The sequence below is a fragment of the Triticum aestivum genome, chromosome 3B (genome assembly GCF_018294505.1).
Source record: "Triticum aestivum cultivar Chinese Spring chromosome 3B, IWGSC CS RefSeq v2.1, whole genome shotgun sequence".
In the NCBI taxonomy this organism is placed as follows: Eukaryota; Viridiplantae; Streptophyta; class Magnoliopsida; order Poales; family Poaceae; genus Triticum; species Triticum aestivum.
Window position 1 is genome coordinate 485,304,736 of NC_057801.1, and position 18,876 is coordinate 485,323,611.

Below are 18,876 nucleotides of genomic sequence, written 5' to 3' on the forward strand. Positions count from 1 at the left end.
CCTATGGATGAACAGGACCCTGTGGTGTGGAGGGCTCAGTAGACGGTGGATGGGTGGCCGTGCAGGGGTGGTTGAACAGGACCCCGTGGTGTGGAGGGTTGGATGAACAGTAGATGGTGGAGGGTTGGATGAACAGCAGATGGTGGAGGGGTGGTTGAACAGTAGCCGGTGGAGTAGCGCACGGTGGAGGCTGGATGAACAGGAGCCCGTGGAGGCTGGAGGAGGTCGACGGTAGCCCGTGGAGGCTGGAGGAGGTCGACGGTGGAGATGAACAGTATCTCGTGGAGTCCCGTTTCGCGGTACGCCACACCCCTCCCGATGAACAGGAACCCCGTTTCGACCATAGCGCTCCAACACAAGTCCGTTTCATCCGTTTTGCGGTACGCCACACCCATCCCGATTAATAGGACCCCCGTTTCGACCGTAGCACTCCAACACAAGTCCGTTTCGTCCATTTTGCGGTACGCCACACCCCTCCCGATCAACAGGACCCCCGTTTCGACCGTAGGAGGTCCGTTTCCTCCGTTTTGCGGTACGCCACACCCCTCCCGATCAACAGGACCCCGTTCCGAACGTAGGAGGTCCGTTTCCTCCGTTGCGGTACGCCAGGCCTTGTTTCCATCTCCTGTTCCGTCCAAGCCCTCCCAATAAACATGACCACGCATTCCATTCCGACCTAGCCGGTTGGCTCCCCAAGAACACGACGACGACATTGTTTCTTCGTTCCGACCCAGCCATGTACACGAGCCCTCGCCGTACGTATGCGCGAGTAGGCGTTCAAGACCCCGCCCGTATGTACATATACGTGGCCATATTTTCTTTCTTGCACCCTGGCCACTGTACGTACATGTACATGCTACGTGCGCGCCTCTACTATGACACATGCGCGCCTCTACAACGACCAGTATGTACGTACACATTCGCGACCAGAATGACAACGCTACGTACGCTTCGACCAGGTAGGTCCCGACTGTCAGGCACTTCCTTGCGTGCGAAAATGTAGCTGGTGGGTCCCAGCAGTCAGAGGGGCGAATCATTTTTTTTGCCCGGACGCACTTCCTTGCGTGCGAAGATGTAGCTGGTGGGTCCCAGCAGTCAGGGGGCGAATCATTTTTTTTGCCCGGACGCACTTCCTTGCATGCGAAGATGTAGCTGGTGGGTCCCAACAATCAGGGGGAAACATTTTTTTTGTGAAATACGGTGGCCCGTCCGGTGGGTCCCCACTGTCAGGTGGAGGAATAATTATTTTGCACGTGATAAGGAGCCACTTCCTTGCTGCGGTCGTGGACCCAGCGGTCAGCCTCTCCACGTATAGTCCACGTCCGATGGAAGCCGTTCCTTGACCATGTTGACCACGCCGCGCCGAGAGCACCAGGGCGGTGGACAACGGCGAGGCCAAGGAAGGGGATGACGCGGAGCCGGGGAAGACGTGGCAGTGGATGCCCACGCGTAGAGGAGTACGAGGGTTCACTGGTTCGCTGCGGTGTGAGGCTGCCGTCGCTGCAGAATAACAGGGGGTGTGGGTGAGTAGAGGGATGGCCTGGCCAGCGGTGGGAGTAGTAGGGGGCGGTGACGCCTCCGCCGCATCGCAAGCGGCCACGGGAGGCAGGAGCACGAGGCATGACCGGCGCTGGTTTGGGCGGCTAGAGCAAGAAGACCAGAGGTTCAAGAAGCACTACGGCCGTTGGATGGACATCGTACGGTCACTGGAGCTAGAATCATGCATATTGAATAAGTTGACAAAGCCCTCCGTCCCCGTCAACTTAGTAGGCCCACAAGTCAGCTTGCCACTATACTGGGTCCCAGCTAACAGGGGGAGTATTCATTTTTTTTGTGCGTAATAAGGAGGCACTTCCTTGCCTGCGAAGATATAGCTGGTGGGTCCGAGCTGTCAGGGGCGGTAACATTTTTTTCACGAAATACAGAGGCCCTTTCGCTGGGTCCCCGATGTCAGGTGGAGGAATCATTATTTTGCGCGTAATAAGGAGGCATTTCCTTCCGTGCGGACGTGGACCCAGCTGTCAGCCTCTCCACGTACAGTCCACTTCAGATGCATGTCAGTTGTTGACCATGTTGACCAGGCCGCGCCGAGAGCACCAGGGCGGTGGACAACGGCGAGGCCTAGCAAGGGAACGACACGGAGGCAGGGAAGACTCGGCAGTTGTTTCCCACGCGGAGGGGAGTACGACTGTACGAGGGCTTACTGGTTCGTCTGCCGTCGCTGGAGAATAATGCTACCTCTTGAGCACTGCGTTGGATTTCCCCGAAGAGGAGAGGATGATGCAGTAAAGTAGCGTAAGTATTTCCCTCAGTTTTTGAGAACCAAGGTATCAATCCAGTAGGAGATCACGCACAAGTCCCTTGTACCTACACAAAACGATAGCTACTCGCAACCAACGCGATTAGGGGTTGTCAATTCCTTCACGGTCACTTACAAGGGTGAGATCTGATAGAGATGATAAATAATATTTTTGGTATTTTTGATATAGATATGCAAAGTAAAAAGTAAAGGCAAAGTAAAAATAAAGCAAGTAAATAAAGTAATGGAGATTGATATGATGAGAATAGACCCGGGGGCCATAGGTTTCACTAGTGGCTTCTCTCAAGAGCATAAGTATTCTACGGTGGGTGAACAAATTACTGTTGAGCAATTGATAGAAAAGCGAATAATTATGATATTATCTAGATATGATCATGTATATAGGCATCACGTCCAAGACAAGTAGATCGAAACGATTCTGCATCTACTACTATTACTCCACTCATCGACCGCTATCCAGCATGCATCTAGAGTATTAAGTAAAATAGAGTAATGCCTTAAGCAAGATAACATGATGTAGAGGGATAAATTCATGCAATATGATAAGAACCCCATCTTGTTATCCTCGATGGCAATAATACAATACGTGCCTTGCAACCCTTTCTGTCACTGGGTAAGGACACCGCAAGATTGAACCCAAAGCTAAACACTTCTCCCATTGCAAGAACTACCAATCTAGTTGGCCAAACCAAACGGATAATTCGAAGAGACTTGCAAAGATAATTCAATCATACATAAAAGAATTCGGAGAAGAATCAAATATTGTTCATAGACAAGCTGGATCATAAACCCACAATTCATCGGTCTCAACAAACACACCGCAAAAAGAAGATTACATTGAATAGATCTCTACAAGAGAGGGGGAGAACATTGTATTGAGATACAAAAAGAGAGAAGAAGCCATCTAGCTAATAACTATGGACCCGAAGGTCTGAAGTAAACTACTCACACTTCATCGGAGAGGCTATGGTGTTGATGTAGAAGCCCTCCGTGGTAGATGCCCTCTCCGGCGGAGCTCTGGAACAGGCCCCAAGATGGGATCTCGCGGATACAGAAGGTTGCGACGGTGGAATTAGGTTTTTGGCTCCGTTTTTGATCTGACGGAGGTACGTAGGTATATATAGGAGGAAGGAGTATGTCGGTGGAGCAACAAGGGGGCCCACGAGGCAGGGGGGCGCGCCCAAGGGGGCGCCCTCCACCCTCGTGACCGCCTCTGGCACTTCTTGGAGTAGGGTCCAAGTCTCCTGGATCACGTTCGGTGAGGAAATCACGTTCCCGAAGGTTTTATTCCGTTTGGACTCCGTTTGATATTCTGTTTCTTCGAAATACTGAAAAAGACAAAAAGCAGCAATTCTGGGCTGGGCCTTCGGTTAATAGGTTAGTCTCAATAATAATAGTCCAAAACAGTAGACAAAACAGTAGACAAAGTAGCACGGAGTAATCGAAAATTATAGATACATTGGAGACGTGTCAAATAACAGCAGGTGTGGGTGAGTAGAGGGATGGCTAGGCCAGCGATTTGAGTACGGTGGGGCGGTGAGGGCTGTGCGGCAGCACAGCCGGCCGCGGGGAGGAGGGAGCAGGCAGTCTCGCCGGCGCTTGTTTGAGCGGCTGGAGTAGGACGAGCAGAGATTGAAGAAGCACGACGGCCGTTGGATGGACATCGTATGGTCACTGGAGCTAGAATCGTTCATATTGACTAAGTTGACAAAGCCCTCCGTCCCTGTCAACTTAGTATGCCCACAAGTCAGCCTCCCACCATGGTGGGTCCCAGCTAGCAGGGGGAGTATTCATTTTTCTGTGCGTAATAAGGAGGCACTTCCGATGGGTCCGAGCTGACAGCGGGGGGAATGTTTTTTTCGTGAAATACGGTGGTCCGTTCGGTGGGTCCCAACAGTCAGGGGCAAACATTTTTTTCATGAAATACGGTGGCCCGTCCGGTGGGTCCCAGCAGTCAGGGGGGAAACGTTTTTTCCGCGAAATACTGGTGGCCCGTCTGGTGGGTCCCTGCTGTCAGGTGGAGGAATAATTATTTTGTGCGTAATAAGGAGGCACTTCCTTGCGGCTGTCATGGACCCAACTGTCAGCCTCTCCATGTACAGTACTCTTCCGATGGAAGTCGGTCGTTGACCACATTGACCACACCGCGCCGAGAGCACTACGGCGGTGGACGACAGTGAGGCCTAGGAAGGGGACGACGCGGAGCCGGGGAAGACGCGGCAGTGGATGCCCACACGGAGAGGAGCACGAGGGTTCACTGGTTTGGCTGCGGTGTGAGGCTGCTGTCGCCATAGAATAACAGGGGGAGTGGGTGAGTGGAGGGATGGCTTGGCCAGCGGTGGGAGTAGTATGGGGACGGTGAGGCCTCCGCGGCAGCACAGTCGGCCACGGGAGGCAGGAGCATGCGGCACGACCGGCGCTGCTTTGGGCGGCTGGGACAAGAAGACCAGAGGTTGAAGAAGCACTACGACCGTTGGATGGACATCGTTGACCACGCCGCACCGAGAGCACCAGGGCGGTGGACGACGGCGAGGCCTACAAAGGGAACGACACGGAGCTGGGGAAGACACGGCAGTGGCTGCCCACGCGGTGGAGAGTATGAGGGTTGACTGGTTCGGCTGCCGTCACCGGAAAATAACAGGAGGTGTGGGTGAGTAGAGGGATAGACAGGCCAGGGATGCGAGTATGATGGGGCCGTGAGGCCTGCCCGGCAGCACTGCCGTCCACGGGAGGCGGGAGCAGGCGGTTCCGACGGTGCTGGTTTGGGCGACTGGGGCAGGAAGATCAGAGACTGAAGAAGCACGATTGCCGTTAGATTGACATCTAACGGCCTGACGCTGGTAGAGTCGATTGTTGACTAAGTTTCTTTTTTGCGAAACCTTGTGTACACATGAACTTGGTAGGACCACAAGTCAGCCTCCAAATCTGTGGCAGACAACATAAAGCCCATTTGCTATTTTTTATAATTTGCAGCCCATTTGCTAATTCTTAAGTACTTTATTACAACCCATTTTCTGCCTAGGACCACGGTCAAAAAGTTCAACCTTATTTTGCATATTTCGGTGGAGTCCGAATTGTTGTAATCCCAAAATGATAAACATTTATTTAAGAACTTATTGATTTGCCAAAAAAATCGTTTTGTTTTTGTGAGCAAATAAGATGTGGGACAATTGAGTTGGTTTAAGGGAAAACCAGTGGTAAAAAAATCAGCGCTGGGTGGGAAAAACAACAAAAATAAGGATGTAAATATGAAAAGGGAATTTCATGTGTTTTCAATATAATGATACGTGTATATGAACTAGTAAAACTATAGGTAGAGATTAGAAAATGGATGTAGGACATGCGTTTCAAGAGGAAAATAGAACTGGGCTGTGTGTTTGATTCAGTAAAAAAAACTGCATGCGGATGTTGTAAGACAAAATATAACTAACGCTGGCGGGCCAGAGGCCAGTAGATACCTGCTGGATCTTTGTGCCCCGTTGTCGTCATGGGCTGGGCCTGTTAAAAACAAAACCAACCCTGGGCAGTCTGCAGCCTAGTTGAAACTTGCTCGACCTGAAAAAACAATATACGTGCTCAATAAACGAGAGAATTCTGCAAGTACAGACTGATAACTCAGATGCAGCATGGATATTGTTTTTTTATCGTGATAATAAGTGCATGCACTTGTTTAAAAAAATTTGGAGAACTGGGAATTCGAACGATGGGTGCTTATGCTACCCATCAAATAAAAATCAGGTGTCTAAAAATTCGTTTCGAAACAAATGATTCAGCTTTATATCCATGCCGACCCTCGGCATGATGGTTGGAAGCAAATGCAAGTTCATACCAAAAGATCGTTAACAACAATACCAACTTGTGGACGACAAGGTAGTACAACTACCAATACCTAACTAACTTATAATCTTTTTACTCCCGGCCCTAGTGTTCCTCTGGTAGAAAATCTTGCAGAGGACCGGTTCCCGCTCCTTCTCTTGCTCCAGGTCCCCGAGGTGGTACTGGTGCATCACCCAGTTGGTCCTCTGCTGGTCGAAGTTCTTGTTGGTGTGCAGTACCAGAACCTTTTTTGCTGCCCGTCTGCCGGCCGTTGACCATCACCGACAAGGTATTGCCGGTCTTGTGCCACATCACGTGCATGCCGCACTCCGACTGTATCTTGCGATACGTCCATGTGCCCCTTTTGATTGCCCTGGAATTGCGCTGGAAGAATTGCTTCCTTAGGCCACTCAGTGTGATACCTGCAGTATTGTGGAATATAGGTTTTAGTGTACGTAGTTGGCATTTTCATAACATCTTTGGCATGTTGCAGTCACTTGTTTCACTTTTTATTAACTGTCAAATTGTAATTGCTTCACCAGGTATGCGTATAAAAAGAAAAATAGAGCTATAAACAAAGGAATATGTTTGTGCAAGTAGACGGTCGATCGGTGTCTTACCTGGAAGTTTCTCAGGTTGGGTGTAGCATATGTTGTGCTCGCTGTCGATGGTTGGTATGAACAAATCGATGAGAGACTGAAATCTCGCGCTGTTAGCACTCACTTTGGCCTCAAGATGCTCGATCAGCTCCTGATCCGTGGGATCAAACTTGACGCCAGCCGGCAACACCAGCCAATCCTTCTTCGACTTGCATCGCTAATTCTAGTTATATGGTACTCAATGTATGATCAATCGACTGTTTTAAGTGAATGATGAAAGATTTCGACAGATAAGTGGTACTCCAAATCTGAAGTCCAGAATACCCGAACACGCCACCGGGATTCTTGTGTCACCTCACGCGCAGCGTGTTGTCACGTCAATTCAATGTGTGGACATGATGAATAATTTGACCGACGTATACTAGTACTGCTACTGTACTACTTACTAGTCGTATTTAGTGTCACAATTTATACATAGGTTTAACTAACAAGTACGCACTTGAAGCCTAACTGATATATATATGGCTTCTGCACAGCATCTCCATCATCATTATCAGTACATCCTACGCATGTGAGTTAGGATGCACTTGATCCCAGGAAGGTATCTATCCTTCAAACCAGAGGAGTGCTTCAAACTAACAATAGTACATAATATCCAACAAAAGAGGGTCGTGCTACAACAGCAGAATACATGGCTCAGTCTAGATATCAGCACGAATCAAGTTGTGCATACTTGCTGTTGGCATGAACCACATCGCCGCATGTCGGGTTTGCAAAAGCCATCCATCGCATGGAAGCTTGATGCCTTTCACACACTGAAGATTACCTAGCAACAAGCTGTGTCGACGAATCTCTGGATATGGTGATTCATGAAACCCATGGTATGATGTGTAAACACAGCCCCCCTCGCAAATGGAAGTTGCATAGCACAGTAATCATCGCCGGTGATATGATCGATGATTGGTTGGATGATCGGATAATTGAGCCCGAGGAACAAGGAGTGGTTGCCGAGGCTGTAAACCCGCCTCCAGTTGAATATGCCTGGCCCAACGGAGCTGGGATCTTTCTCGAACATGAAGCAGCCATAGCCATCAATGTCACGAACGCCCCACAGATTGTACTGCATGTGGTTTGATGTAATGGTTTGGTCAATTTGGTACGTGCGAATGAGCATCAAATGACCGCCGTCAACTGAACGAGCGATAAACCACCACCCATCGGCTGGTATGATTCCAGGTCCTGGAATCATGAAGGCCAGCGCATTTGCATCTACTGCAACAATTCAAATTGGAGACCAAAAGGACAAAAATAAACAATCATGTTCAGAGTATGTGTGGAATTAAGATTATTATAACAGTGACACATATCATAGACAGAGAATTGCAATGCCGTGGTCATAATCATACCCCAAGTTAAAAAATAAGCCAATGGCTTTCATATTCTAGCAACATGTCATGGTTCAAACATCATGTAACAATGAGAGGAAAACAGCTATGACAGCGCCTACTCATATTCTACTATAGCACTTACTACTACTGTTCTCATATCAACTCTAAGCTTTTGAAATTCATTTAAACGGAGGTACATTTTTTAAGCCGGGATTTCGTGATTTCAAATTCATATATCAAACCTAGAGATATGCACATACGGGCATGTTCAAACTTTATAATCATCCACTTTATTCATACACATACACATTTTTGCTTTTGTCATCATATTTAGGATAAACACATTTGGAATTTCATTTGAATTGGACCGTATGATGGTATTTGCTTGTATTAGCTCAATGATCCATATTTGAATTGAATGGACAATCTAAGTTTCGAGTTGGAGACATTGATTTTCAAAACTTGCACATTTTTTTTGCATGCAAAACAAACAAATTGTAGGCCATGATATCATAGTCGGCCGTACGAGAGCAGAATACTTATAATTTTAGGCGCCAAAAGCTTTCAAACTTCTCGCTCACATCGAAATATCACGCGCCCGAAAGTTAAGCCCTACGATATTCCTGTTTTACCCCTGCCACATGAACGGAAAAGGGCTGCTTTGGTAACTCCATTGTTTTCCCCTCTTTGCCCCCAACATTCTTCCCCAGAGCCCCCCCCCATTCCCCCCGACCCCGCAACCACGGCAAGCCGCTGAATCTAGTCCTCCGCCGCAGCGGTGGACCTCACACCTTGCCGGATCTACCTTCCGCACCTTGGAACCCCCAACTGCCAACTCACCACTTCACCAGAGCCGCTTCAGCGACTGGCTTGTCCACCGTTCCAGATCTCCTTGACCGCCATCATGGTCCACCGCACCAGATCTGCTTAACCGGTGCCCTCCACCACAGCTTAGGCCCTTCATTGACTCCCTCGTCCGCCCCTTCGCTGGCCCTTCATACAATCCCTCGTCCGACGCAACAGATCCGCCTCACCGAAAGCACTATACAACGCGCCCGCCGAAGCCTTCGTCCACTGCACCGGACCCGCTCCACGGACGCCATATTCAACTCCACCGGCCCTGCTTCACCGATGCAGCAGCCTCATCAGATTCTTTCATTTTGTACTCTTTCGGTTTTTCTCTTTATTGTGCAACTGTTCACTTACCACAGATGAGCTTTCTTGTATGTCGACAGGCGCCGCAACTGTAGCATCGGAGCAGCTTCAGCGACGGCGACAGCCGGCCCAAACTCAACTGCAACACGAGCACCATCGACGATCCTTAGCTATCAAGTATGACAACGATACCCATACGCCGCCAAGAATCAGGTACTATTATCCAACAGACGGCGCCTACATTCACTTTCCTAGCATAAGCACCGCACCTTTGAATTTCTTCAGGGCATCATTCAGTTTTTCATGAGACGCATTATTCTGCTTGCACCTGTAGGTCCATACTTATGGTAGTGAACATGTTGCATGTGTTAAATTACATACCAGTGCACATATAGTTAATATGCTTTAGTTTTGTTCTGATGCCACCTGTTGGTTCCATCAGACTGCTTAATGTTCTCTATGCTTAATTACACATCAGCAAACTAGCATGTGGTTCCGCTGCTTTTTGTTTGTTTTACCCTACATTTTCTGATGCTAGCTATTACATCACTGCTCCGAGCCTCTGTTCATTACTTGTTTGTGTGTTGTTGATCTTCCCAAGTTGCATGACTAATTTGATGCTTCTATTAATTATGGAGCTGCCAACCCCATCAAGCAAAATATTTGTTCTTTTGGTGCTGGCACCTCGAACAATCATAAAAATAGAGGGAAGCAGATATATTTTCGTGTATGCACACACCCTTCTTTCATTAGTTTAGATGAACCATTGATGATCAATTTGGACCAGTGCTTGCGATTATAATTAATTTTACCTAAATAGATGGTGCAGAATAAACTACAACAACTAGATTTGCAACCACGGGATGCTGACGATATCATCAAAGAACATTGCAATAGCAGCTAGGCTTCACAGCAACATATGGTAAGCCAGTGTGTCTTAGTACATGTTAAATGTAATGCGAGTGGGCTGCTTTCTTGGCTTGTGCCCTCAACGTGTAATCCTACCAAATTACAAATAGTTCAGTTGTCTGCTTTGCTGTATTGCTTGATTCGAATGTTTGTTTGTTGTTACGTTATACCTGAGTTGGCCAATATGTCAGCAGTGCCTGCTGTACTATCGTAAAGAAATGCATGCCTATCTCATTTGAGTCCTTAACTTTTCCTCTCAACTTCATCACAAGACGGTCTTTGTAGTTTATATGAGGCCACACTGTTAAGTGCTTTCTCAGATTATTTCAACTGCTTAGATGCCTTGGCAACTTAAATATAGCGGTTGTACACTCCCTTTCAACTTTCATCTTACCATTTTAATTTGTTTTCGGCTGATGCTGCTTTGAACAATTTAAATATAGTTTTCCATGCTCGGCAATAATTCGTTCTTCATTTACCATGTAAGCTTACTGCCTGGATCATACGATAACTATCTCTTACTTATGTCCAGCGTAAACCTTTCAGGATGCTGTTCACACTAGGACACAATGTACAACCCCAGAATCTATTTGTGGAAGCAGTGCGCCATCCATGTTACCAGATGGTAGCAGTTCAGAGGCAACACCGCCGGAGAGCAGTCTAAGCACAAATATTATAGTGCTTGAGGCTCTACTAGAGGCAGAAAGGGATGGTGTGGCTGCCATGAATGAGGTAATCTTTATCTTGAGTCTGGAAATTACGGAATTAGCGGCACGCATTATGCAAGCAACCCAAGAATTGGAGGAAGTAAGAATGTTGCATTTGAAGACGGAGGAGGTCCTGCTGTTTCTGCTATCTGAAGCCCAAGGTAATCCCGGTTCTTCTTTAGATACCAGTTGAAATTGTCATTAGATTATTGTACTTGCATGTTGTGTCATGTCTCTGAATGGATTATGTTGCAAGACCCCCTATGTTGTCCGGAATTCCATGTTGTCCATGTGTTGTAATGATCCAAATTTTTTAGGCGAGGTAATCCTCAGTACTTGTATGATTGACATAAGGTGAACTGTTTTTCGTGTGAGCATATTGTATTGGATGAAATAACTCTTTGAATCAAAGTGTATCCAACCTACGGAATTCGAAGATCACGGCATTTCTAAATCATAATCATATATAAAGGTGGAATAAACTTTGTTGTGGTTTTGAAGAAATAAATAACAAAATGTATAATTATCTGTGGATATTCGTAATTGAATACAAACTGGATTTGAATTTAGTTTGCCAGGTCCTAGGGCAAACGTGAATGTTAATTCTCCCAAGTTTTGAATGAAGCGGCTAAACACACACTATAATTTGTGGGCTGCCCGAAGCAAGTGTTTGAGAGATGGAAATTACTGTCTACCCCTGACACTTGACATCCTTATCGACCGGATTTACACTGATGTCGATAGAGGTAGACTAGTAACTTCAATCAGACGTGACATGATGGCCTCTGAGCTTATTCAGACACGGTGGGCGCCAAACGTGGGCGGCAAAACACATTTGATTCAAGCTCGTCTGAAAGACATGTGTCTCTTCCTCCATTTCCCCATTCATACACGATGGGCGGCAAAACAAACTCTCCTCGTCCGAAATCGATGTAGGCTAATATTTTAAATAGGGGCAGATGTGTAACTTCCATTAGATGTGAAACAACCGCCCTACCTATCAGCCCCATTCATACACCGTGGGCGCCAACCGTGGGTGGCAAAACACCCTCTCCTGGCCCGAAATAGTTACCGGCAAATATTTGGGAGATGCGAGATTACCGTCCTATCCCCAACCGACGCGATGTCTGAAATTTTAAACAGGGGATAAGTTCGTAACTTTCCCCCATTTCAGTTTGAGATCACCCCCTCCCCTCCATTTCCCCATTCATACACCGTCGGCGGCACGACAACCTCAGCACTGCGGCCAGCCTCCTCCGTCCGCCACCCCATCCTGCACCTTGCCGGAGCCGCTACCCCTACCCCGTCGTCCACTGCAAGAGGTGGACGTCTCTCATCCACGTCGCTGGACCAGGATCCTTTCATCGCCTCCTCTCGCTTCATCGGCGCCGTTGTCCACCTTGCTGTTGCCGCTCCTACGACCGCCTCATCCACGGCAACAGGATATATCCCCCGACCCGGCCGTCTGCCGTCTACAGTCTTCTTCCCCACCGCTGACAGCCATCGCACTCGCAACACCCTCAACGTATCAGCATAGTCCTACACGGCGTCGCAAGAGAGGTGGTACTCTTCCATATGTGCTTAAGTTATTGATCTCACCCGGGAAATAGATCGTAATTTGTTTACTGTACTTTTCTTGCACGTACCAAATCGTAGTGGCTAGTTGAAAGCAAACATTGGTTGCGAAGTAGCTTTGTCCGGTTTGCACCTTTAGATCCGCCATGGCACGGGCACTATACTCGTAAAGCTTATGGTTTCCCCCTTTATATTCACTACCATCATCATAGGTGCTTCGTGTCGTGCTAGCACTGCTCCTCAAGACCTCAGCCCAAAGCTTACGTGTTCAAATACAAATCTGATATGATGCTCATATCACTAAAATAGAGAACGTTTAATTGGTCACCTAATGTTCCTATATTAGTTTCGAAAAGCATGTGCGCCACCCACTGGTCCAGCTAGTTCCACTTTCCTGTTTTTTCTCTTGATGCTTAGGGTTTTCCCCTTTTATCTACTCTACTATGATCTCCGTAGGAGCTTTCTTTCGTACTAGCATTACTCCACCCTTCAAGCTAAACAACACAACACTCAGAATTCGAAAGCTTAGTTGTTCAAATATGATTGTGATATGATACTGATATTAGTTAACCGACACATTTAGTTGGTTAGCTAAAGGTTCCACTTGAGTTTCCAAATGCATATCACGACATATAGAGAGACAACATAATTGCATTTCTTTGTCACTTGTTGACCGTACATTCTTGTCCATGCCAAATCTTAGTTGTTATTTCAAAGCAAACATCGGTTGCTAACTACCCTTTGCGCGGTTTGCAGCTTCAGGTCTGCCATCCCACTGCCACGGTCAACACTGTACTGATCATGCTTATGTTTTCCCCATTTTATGATGACCACAATCAGCCTACGTGGTTCATGTCGTAATAGCACTGCTCCACCCATCGAGCTAAACAAGCTTAGTTGTACAAATTCATATATGATATTATTGCTGATATTAGTAAAACTGAGAGATGTTTAATTGGTTAGCTAAATGTTCCTACTTTAGTTTCGAAATGCATGTGAGCCACATATGGAGAGATCAGAAAGAATAGTATTTCTCTGTGCGCTCTGGTTCATCATGGGTGGTCAACCGACATTGTATTGAAACACTTGTAATATCGTCAATCTGCTTGCTCTTCTGCTCTTCTTTAAGATGATACTCTTCTCTTGCGGTCGACTGGTCAGGTCGAGTTGTTCTCCCTTGGTATATTTTGAATCTGTCAGGTCAAGTCGACTTGTTCTTCTTTAATATATGTTGAAGCTATCATCTGCGAAGTGTCATCACTTCTGGAGCTCTCATATTTTGAGGAGTAGGCCACATTATATTAATGCACACAACAAATTACAGCATGCATGGCATCTTTTAAAAGAATTGCAGAGATAGCACAAATGGGTTTACAGGGAGGCAGTATTGGATTAGAATCACTTCTACATTACAAAGAAAATCTCACTTGTTTTTATGTTTTCATGCATGTCAGATATTGAACATTATCAAAATGAATATGAGAATGGGTGCACGAGAGGAATATTGCGGAACGATCCACTGGCTAACAAACTTGGCATGGTGGAGGATGGCCTATCTTATTCACCCATCAAGGTGCTTGCTCTAACTTTGCAAAGTTGTATTGGTCGCACATATTTTGCATCTGACCTCTTGCATTTCTTCTACTTTGTTACACCATCTGCTTAGTTTAAGCATCATATATGAGTATATGCCATAACTATCCATTTTTTGTACCTATTCCATGTGTCGTCACACTATGTTTTTCCAGTCAAATGTTGTTCTTTCGTGATAGATGTCCAAAAGGAAGAGGGTGAGCGCAGATCCTCAAGGAGTACAAACTAGGTATTTGGAAAAGGTAGTGGTACCTGTTAAATCAGATAGATCAGCAGCCACAAAAAACACAGGCCCAACTGTACCACACTTTACCCCTACTCCAGTGGCCAAACCCCTATTAGAACTGCTGGGAGCCCAGCGTCAGGTACTGTCTATGATATCAATTCAAAATTTGAACTCCTAAATTTATGCTTGTGCCTTACCTTCTCTCTTGTATGAAAACTAATCTCAGATGAATCTCCTTGCTCAAAGGATCATACGATCTCAAAACAATAATGGGCTCTGCATTGCTCTTGTCAGTACCTCTCTCCCTTTTGCCTTGTAGCGCTGTACTTAATTAATTGCTATTTGATTATGTATCATTAATCTGCACCTGAGCTTCATTATCCTCTGTTTCTTCCAATATTATTTGATCTATATTTACTCTTTGCAAAATGTAGAATAATGGCAACGCTTATAAAGAATTTTCTTTGGGGAATTTATTGAATTATCCTTCCATCAACATGGAGAAGGGCTTTGTCCATCCCGTGTTAACATGTAATGTAAGTTCATCCTTCTCAAGCCTTCAAACTTTGTTCTAGTATAGATTTGGATAGGCATCATTGCCTCCACTGCTGTTTGCTTTGCTGTTTACATCTGATTGGATGTTTGCAACAACTACCAGTTTCAAATTGTAGTTGTAAAAACATGTTCCTTATGCAGAACAGACCCATTTATTTTCTTATATAATTGTGAAACCTGTTACGTGTCTCCTTGTTTCTCTTTCAGAGTCGTATCTCTTACGCCAGGCAGAACTTTAGGGAAGGTAGTGAGCCAAATCATCTTGAGGACAGCGAGATGACCCCAAGGTCCTGTCTTGATGAAGACAGTGAGTTGAAGCTACTCACCAGTAGGTGTGAGACAACCTCTGTGCAGTCGCTGCCTCAATCAGTTCGACTTCTTTAGTCTCAACTTAAGGCGGAAAGGCTTGCTTCAACTCAGCTCCGACTTGAAGTCAAAGATGCAATGAAGATGTCAGAGGACTGCCGCACCATCATGCCTTAAATCTAGTGTTGATACATCTATCGTTGACACAACTGAGGTCTACTCAGCTTCTTCAGCTGTTTGGGGGGCCCGACCTGGCCAGGCCTAGTGCCTTCTGAAGTGCTCTCAGTTTTGTATATTCTTTTGTCGGCGCGTTTATTTGCACTGGTGGCAAACTTTGATGCCCAGTGGATGTAATATGTGTGATAGCCGTGATAGCCTAGCGTAAGTTGCTTGCTTATTTATTTCCTTGTTGTCTTGTTTATTTGTTTGCTTGTAGTCATTGCAGTTCTTTTTCCGCAGTTTGCTAGTGGTTGCAATAACCTATTTTTTAAAACTAGGCCACAATAACCATGGCCTAATATTTACTATAGTGACACTGGGCCTCCTACGGGCCGTAGAAACAGTGGGCCTTCTACGAGCCGTAGAAACAATGGGGCTTCTACGGGCCTTACAAACAATGGGCCTTCTACGGGACGTATCATCAATGGGCCTTATACGGGCAGTATGATCGATTGGCCAAACATGGGCCAATAACATGCCGCATTATGGCCGTAAACGGGCTAGAGTTGGAATCTTCTGTTCATGGGCCGACCATAACGGGCCATCGTTAATAGACCGTATTTCATGACGCTATGAAAACGGCCCAACGTGTTAACGGACCACAAACGGGACGACTGTAACCATGGGCTGAATTTGGCCCATAAGCAGAAAATGACAGTAACGGGCCGTAAGTAAACGAATGCTGGAAATGAGCCCAAGAATAAATGTGCTCTGAGAAGGCCGAAAGATAACATGGGCTGGAAATAGCCCAACAGAATAACAGTCCCTTAATGGGTATAAAGTGATACACTGTTCATTACGGGCCAGTTTCACCACGGGCCGTTAATGAGTGTAAAGTAATACACTGTTCATTACAGGCCAGTTTCACCACGGGCCTTAATAGGCCAAGAGTTACATAGGGCCTCATATGGGCCGAAAGACGTCATGGGCCATACATGGGCCAGAAGTGAAAACGGGCTGGAATCATATTGGGTGGCCCAGATGACGCTACTGGGCCTAATTCAGATAGGGCGTAATGGGCCTTGGGTTAGCGGGCTGTAAATGGGCTATATGCGAACAGGCCATTAACAGGCTTTACATGGGCCGGCCCACCACCTTTTGACCAAGTCAAACGGGCCGGCCTTTTCACAGGAATGGGCCTCTGTTGGGCCGTGCCACGTGTTGACGTATCATAGTCACCTTCTGTCCAATGAGTGGATGACATCTGTCCCAACAGTGAGCCAACACGTGTTTCCTCCAGACAATGATGATTTTAGACGCGGAAAATCCCCATTGGTCAGGGCTGTTAACGGGTTATCGGATCCAAAACTCGACCAGATAGCTTAACAGCGTTCCGTTATGATGGATGCCACGTGTCGGTCACCCTTGACGAAAGCACTTCTGTGACGCACGATTTATCGTCATGGAAGTGGACACTTCCGTGATGATAATTTTGGTAATGTCATGGAACACTTCTACGACAGCAGAGGTATGACTATCTTGATTCTGTCATAAATTTGTCATGGATGTACATGATGAAAAAAAGCACGACCTACTATGACAAACACGTATCATCACGGAAGTGTATTTTTTTTGTAGTGTCGACAGTAATTTGTTCACCTACCGTAATACTTATGCTATCTTGAGAGAAGCCACTATTGAAACCTATGGCCCCCGGGTCTATTTTCCATCATATAAGTTTCCGATCTATTTTATTTTGCAATCTTTACTTTCCAATCTATATCATAAAAATACCAAAAATATTTATCTTATTATCTCTATCAGATCTCACTTTTGCAAGTGGCCGTGAAGGGATTGACAACCCCTTTATCGCCTTGGTTGCAAGGTTCTTATTTGTTTGTGCAAGTATGAGGGATTCGAGTGTAGCCTCCTACAGGATTGATACCTTAGTTCTCAAAAACTGAGGGAAATACTTACGCTACTTTACCGCATCACCCTTTCCTCTTCAAGGGAAAACCAACGCATGCTCAAGAGGTAGCAGTTATCGAACCAGTAGGAGAACCTCCTCACACCACATAAACAGCACCTGCACACAAATAACAAATACTCGCAACCCGACGTGTTGAAGGGGTTGTCAATCACTTTCGGGTACGGCGCCTCAAGATAGGCAAATAATGTGAGGTAAAAGTGGTAGATAGGTTAAATAGATCACGGAACAAATAAATTGCAGCAAGGTAATTTTGTATTTTTTTAATAGATCTGAAAATAAATGCAAAGGAAAATAGATCGCAAAGGCAAATATGATGAAAAGAGACCCGGGGGCCGTAGGTTTCACTAGTGGCTTCTCTCGAGAAAAATAGCAAACGGTGGGAAAACAATCACTGATGGGCAATTGATAGAACTTAAAATAATCATGACGATATCCAGGCAATGATCATTATATAGGCATCACGTCCAAGATTAGTAGACCGACTCCTACCTGCATTTACTACTATTACTCCACACATCGACCACTATCCAGCATGTATCTAGTGTATTAAGTTCATGGAGAAACAGAGTAATGCAATAAGAACGATGACATGATGTAGACAAAATCTATTTATCTATTTATTTAGATATAGACCCCATCTTGTTATCCTTAGTAGCAATGATACATACGTGTCGGTTCCCCTTCTGTCACTGGGATCAAGCGCCGTAAGATTAAACCCGCTACAAAACACCTCTTCCCATTGCAATAAATAAATCAAGTTGGCCAAACAAAACCCAAATATCAGAGAAGAAATACAAAGCTATAATCAATCATGCATAGAAGATATCAAAGAAGACTCAAATAACTTTCATGGATAAAAACATAGATCTGATCATAAAATCAAAGTTCATCGGATCCCAACAAACACACCACAAAAAGGTTTACATCATATGGATCTCCAAGAGACCATTGTATTGATAATAAAGAGAGAGAGAGAGAGAGAGAGAGAGAGAGAGAGAGGAAGCCATCTAGCTACTAACTACGGACCCATAGGTCTACAAAGATCTACTCACGCATCATCGGAGAGGCACCAATGGAAGTGTTGAACCCCTCTATGATGGTGTCTAGATTGGATCTGGTGGTTCTGGACTCTGCGGTGGCTGGAATTGATTTTCGTCGACTCCCCTAGGGTTTCTAGAATATTGGGGTATTTATAGAGCAAAGAGGCGGTTCAGGGGGCACCCGAGGTGGGCACAACCCACTAGGGCGCACCTGGGCCTCCTGGCGTGCCCTGGTGGGTGCTGCTCCCCTAGAGGCACCCCCAGGTGCTTCCTTGGCCCGCTAGATGTCTTCTGGCCCAAAAAAACCTGCAGGAGTTTCGCTGCATTTGGAGTCTATTTGATATTGATTTCCTGTGATGTAAAAAAACATGTAAAAACAACAACTGGCACTAGGCACTATGTCAATAGGTTAGTACCAAAAGATGATATAAAATGATTGTAAAACATCCAAGAATGATAATATAACATCATGGAATAATCAAAAATTATAGATATGCTGGAGACGTATCACATGCCCCCGAGATATCAAAAGTATTCG